This window comes from Hydra viridissima, unplaced genomic scaffold (genome assembly GCF_058129835.1).
Source record: "Hydra viridissima isolate aposymbiotic clone 2 unplaced genomic scaffold, HvirCarnegie_v1 scaffold_14, whole genome shotgun sequence".
Taxonomy (NCBI): domain Eukaryota; kingdom Metazoa; phylum Cnidaria; class Hydrozoa; order Anthoathecata; family Hydridae; genus Hydra; species Hydra viridissima.
The window spans coordinates 1,777,167-1,782,809 of NW_028324313.1; the positions used below are offsets into that span (position 1 = coordinate 1,777,167).

The 5,643-nt window shown below is 26.7% G+C and overlaps 1 pseudogene across 1 annotated transcript; it reads right to left on the bottom strand.

The window, feature by feature from the left end:
- Positions 1 to 2,497: 2,497 nt before the first annotated feature.
- Positions 2,498 to 4,656, bottom strand: LOC149878739 (transmembrane protein 11, mitochondrial-like; annotated as a pseudogene). The gene is made up of 2 exons (XR_016446965.1): positions 4,634 to 4,656; positions 2,498 to 3,040 (listed from the first exon to the last, which is right to left on the bottom strand). The product of XR_016446965.1 is annotated as a transmembrane protein 11, mitochondrial-like (transcript).
- Between the last annotated feature and the right edge of the window lie 987 nt (positions 4,657 to 5,643).

Below are 5,643 nucleotides of genomic sequence, written 5' to 3' on the forward strand. Positions count from 1 at the left end.
AAGTAAAAAAAGATTTCTTCGGAATTGCAGTTATTCTAGGTCCCAGGTTGCCAAAATTCTAACTAAAAAACCCAATTTACTTCGGGTGATTTTCCCATATTTAGATGGATAAAATATTTTCACAACTTTTTCGCGTTATTTTTTTGGGGTTGATAAGATCAGAATGAATGTTGTAGGTGAATATTCTTTAAAGATTTCACGACCAACTTTTCAAAAGGAACGTCGCACCGTCGTTTTAATTCTAGTACAGATAACAAAAAACGAAGTTTGCGGTAGCAAAATTAACCTAGAAAAATCATTAGCACTAACATGTAATAGGTAAGCAAATAGCAATAAAACTTACAAAATACAATTAATCATTTTAATTGTAAATAGAAAATCGTTCAGAAAGTAAATAAATATTAAAGAAGAAGGAAAGAAATTTTTCAAATCGTTTTATTTCCAACTGGTGCGAATTGGCGTAGGATTTTCTTTTGTTCCTTTGCTCTTATACATTCTTAATTTGATCCAGACTTGATACTTAGCCTGGAGAAATGCGGGAAAAGATCTCGTTTAGAAAGTTGGGATTTATTTAATTTTTTAAATTTTTTCTTGTATCACAGTACAATTTTTTTTGATATTTTTTTTTGGTAAGCTTGTGGCTTTACCTGTTTAATGATAAATGATGACACTAGGGTTGTTTTAGTAATATTGGTAAAAAGCGAGCTTTTTCGGTAAAACCGCACTTATTCTGTCCGTTTTTAGCTTGGACATCCAGTAACTCAGAAACTAAAATGCTAGAGATTTGCAGTTATGGATTTCTCTCAGTTATAGTTTTTGCTATTGATAGAAAATCATACAAAGTTTTGGTTTTCCCATTTTAGTATACCTGATTGCCCAGTCTCATTATGTTTATAATGACCTCTAGCCTTTTTTTAGGAGCCCAAAAAAAGACTTTTCTTTAATGGTTAGGAGGACAAAAATGGTCAAACACCGACTCTACGTAACCAAAACTTAAAGAATATTTTAAAAGTACAATTTTAAAAGTTAAAATCAAAAGTTAGTTAACTAAAACTATATTTTTTTAAACAGATTATAATAGATGCGTTGCCTAATGGATGAGAAGTCCGATTTCAAATCGGAAGATTGTGGGTTTGATTCTTAACGTGGTCAGAATTTCATTTGAAATCATTAACTAGACAGTTTACATTAGATGATCTTTTATTTATCAGATTGATATATAAATTTAACTTTTATTTAAACCATAGAAATTTAGTTTGGTTAAAAGAATATTAAAAAATTTGGTTTTGACTTTGAATTGTAAGATAAGTAAAAGATAAGTTACATTAAAACAAAATTAACTTTGCAGGGTCAGGGTCATAGAGACAAAGAACAAGAAGATTATGTGTTACGCCAGCCCCATATTTTTCCCATCTACAATCACTTTTCAGCAAGTATTTACTATCTTATATTTGATTAGCAAGTAATATGTGACAAAAAATTTACTTAACGCCAAAAAATATAAAAACAATTTTGCATTTGATAAATCTTAGTTTAGAAAACACTTTATTTTTACAGTAAAATTGTAGGTCGGACTTTTAGTGCCTTTTAGATGCCCTTTTTGACTTTTTTGGCTCATCCAATTCGATATTTAACTTCCCTTAAAAAAAAATTGTGGAAAACCTTTATTGAAATCAAACAAACCTGTTTTGCCATGCTAAAGTGAATGGATATAAAAACTTTTTCAGAAAACCTTTTATCAGAAGTTCAAAACAAAAAAAAGTATTTTTCGACACACGGAAACCACAAGATAAAGTATTTTTTGACACAACTTTCACCAACCTTTCTTTTTCAACCCTTTACAAACCTTTTCACCAACCTTGCTTTCTTTTTCAACCTTTCACAAACCTTTCACCAAACTTTGATACTTAGATACTTATCACGACTTGTAAGACCGAAAGATCAATTAAATTTCTTATGAAACTAAAAGCATGCAACCATTGTGGAAAGAAAAAAATAAGTTCAATGAAGTGATGCCAGTTAACTTTGAAAATGTGCTTATACAAAAAAACCACGGGAAAAAAAACAACATTTTCTCTACTGTAAAAAAGTAATAATGTTCCATCAGTGATATACTTTTTCGCAGTTCTGAACTTTGATTCATTATTCAGATATGTTTGGATGTTGAAATTAGTGAAATAGAACTTGACCCACTCAGGTTTATGTTATAAATAATTGATGTAGCATTTAATTGCTCATAAACCCTGTTTATCTCTGTTTTGTGTTTTGTGTATGAAATTGATTTGCTGGCTTTTTTATTTGCCTACTGAGTTTTTCTAAACTTGGAATTTGACATATAAGAAGTTATGAGTGTAAAAGTGTTGTTTAAAAGTGAAGGAAAATATGGAAGTTTTAGTTTTGGATTAATAAATGATACAATCATGAGTTCTTGAAGAGAAAACCAATTAAGTTGAACTATTTTTAAATTGATCACACAGTGTTAAATTTTAAAAAACAACTCTAAACATACAGCATTAACTAATTTTTTAACATTCTGTATAACTTCCAGCTAATTGTTGCTATGATGCAACACGAAAAAAAATTGTGTAGTCTTTTCCTATATTTGTCTTCCCTATACACCAATATCACTGGTGTGGTGGATGAAAGAGTTTGTGACTGTAACTGTTGGATTTTTCTTGGATTTAATTCAATCTGGTATTTACAGCATGGGTCAAACTGCCAACTAAGATCATACAATGTTGTGCAAAGGAGATTAACACTTGATAGCGGAACGAAAATGTAAGGTTAAAATCTAACAGAAACTACAAACGGAGTAATGAGAAACCCAATCCCAGTTAAAACAGACGATTTGTGGAGAAAATTGCCAACTTGAATCCATTTAGATGTCTCATCACCAACAGATACAGGCTCAATAATAATATGCTGGATTTTTGACTAAAGTGCTTTCTCCAACTGCTCTTCTAGAAAATCTGATGTATTACAATCCTTATCATAAATCTCACGTATGATGGTAAACTTTGGCTTCGAAATGTTGAATTCACTAAAACAATTTGGAAAAATGTTGTTAAACTTATATGAAGTAAGTAACAATTAATTTACATAATAAGTCCATTATTTTTGCTATTATTAACATTATGCTATTACTGTCACCATAATTACTATCATAATTATTACCATTAATATTATTATGATGATGATGATTATTATTATTTATTATTATTGTTGTTGTTGTTGTTGTTGTTGTTGTTGTTGTTGTTGTTGTTGTTGTTGTTGTTGTTGTTGTTACTATTATTATTATTATTATTATTATTATTATTATTATTATTATTATTATTATTATTATTATTATTATTACTATTATTATTATTATTATTATTATTATTATTATTATTATTATTATTATTATTATTATTATTATTATTATTATTATTATTATTATTACTATTATTATTATTATTATTATTATTATTATTATTATTATTATTATTATTATTATTATTTATTATTGTTGTTGTTATTATTTTTATCTTTATTATTATTATTATTATTATTTTTATCATCATCATCATCATCATCATCATCATCATCATCATCATCATCATCATCATCATCATCATCATCATCATCATCATCATCATCATCATCATCATCATCATCATCATCATTATCATTTTTTTTATTATTATTATTATTATTGTTATTATTATTACTACTTCTATTATTATTATCATTATTATAGTTATTATTTCTACTATTAATCTTATCACCATCACAGATTTGTGATGGTGATAATATTAATAGTAGTAATAATAATTACAGCAAAGTTATAGCATTTTAGGAATTTTAGTGTTTAGGAGTAAAAACAAAGGTGCACAATGAAGCATAAAAGCATTACTGACTCTGTTATCAACTGAAAAACTTTATTTAAAATTTAATTTTAATCGAGAAAAAGAAGCATTCAAAATATAGGCTCATGCTTAGCAGCAATTAACTGAGCCATTTGAATGCAAACTCAGTACTCTGTCTATGCTTATGATCCATTGTAGATTTTATTGTGGGAAACTACAGTTTTTGCATGGATTATCATGTAACTTTAACTATTAACCAGTCTACTACAATATTGTATAAAACAATCTAAATTTGTACCAACATCAACAAAAAGCTTGATTAAAAAAAAGTTAAAACATAATAAAATTCAAGGTAAATTCATTATTATTTACTATACTAAACTTGTAACTTAGAACATTCTAAAAAACTTTAAAATATGAAATTCACTATAGCGATCATCTCAGCCTTAAGTGAACTTTGCTCTTAAATTTTTACTTGTAAACATAAACATCTATAAAAGTTAAATATATTGGAGCATATAAATTTTTATTTTACTTTTGCTCGCTAATATCGCTTTTAAACTCTTTAAATTCCTTTTCATGTGTTTTACTATGCAAATTTTGTAAAATTCTATCATATACCATTATTTGATCTATTTGCTTTGATGTTATTTTTGTAAATTCTTATCATAATTAGATCAATAGGTTTTTCTATAAATCACTATTTTCAATAATTTTCGTTTTGAAATATTCTTATAAACACAAAAAAGATTGAAATCAACAAAAAGCTTTTAACACTACCCTACCTCACATCATCCGTTACTCTCATTTTAAGAATTGCATTACGGACTGTTTCGGACAATCCAAGAAATGACAACACTGCATTTGGACCAAAAGTGACGCAGGTATCTTTAAAACGATCTGATAATTCTTTGAAAGTACTTTTCATCACAATTTACATTAGAGTTTTGTTCGAATAATGACAACGGTATTTTTCTGATTTAAGGTAAATATGTGGCTTTTAAGGTTAAAGTTCTGTGTTTCTTAACGTATTGGTATTTACTGTCTAGATTGTTTAAAAAACCACAGTTTTTTTTATTTCAATAAACATTAAATCTGGTGAAATTCCTTAGTGTTCAAGAAAAGACGATTAATTATAACAAAATAACTTGCTTAAGTTGTCATAAATGATTAAACTTCGATCTCGGTTAGTTGAGACTTCCACGACTTCGAATTTGTCGTTATTATGACCTATGTCGATGTTGTAGATAAATAAATGCTGTCGTGTAGGTGTGTGCGTAAAAATCTTAAACTATTTATATAATTGATTATTATATATATCATTGGAAAGAACTTTAAAAAAGTATTTCAACTTAAAATTTTGTATGACAATTTAAAAAAAAACAACGAATGATTATACAAAAAATTAAGCACATTTAAGTAACAAAATTTCATTAGAAGGATTGTAAGAGGAAACTTCGACCAAAATTAAAGTTTCATGTTCGGCTAACGGAAGTTTTACAATCGAACTTTATTGTATGTTTCTGCAATATTTTGCTTCCATTAAACTTTCATTCAATATAACGCTTTAATAAAAAAAAATGTTATTATATTAAGAAATTTTTAGAATTTAAGTTATTTATTATATTGATTAAAATGACAAATTATTTTTGAATTAAAGATTAATAAAATTTTATAAATTACTATTATATGGTAAATATCGCGTAAACAAGCGTAATAATAATCTCTGCTTAAATATAATACCATACTCTATGTAATTATAATATTAGGTTCTATGTAATTGTAATATTACACC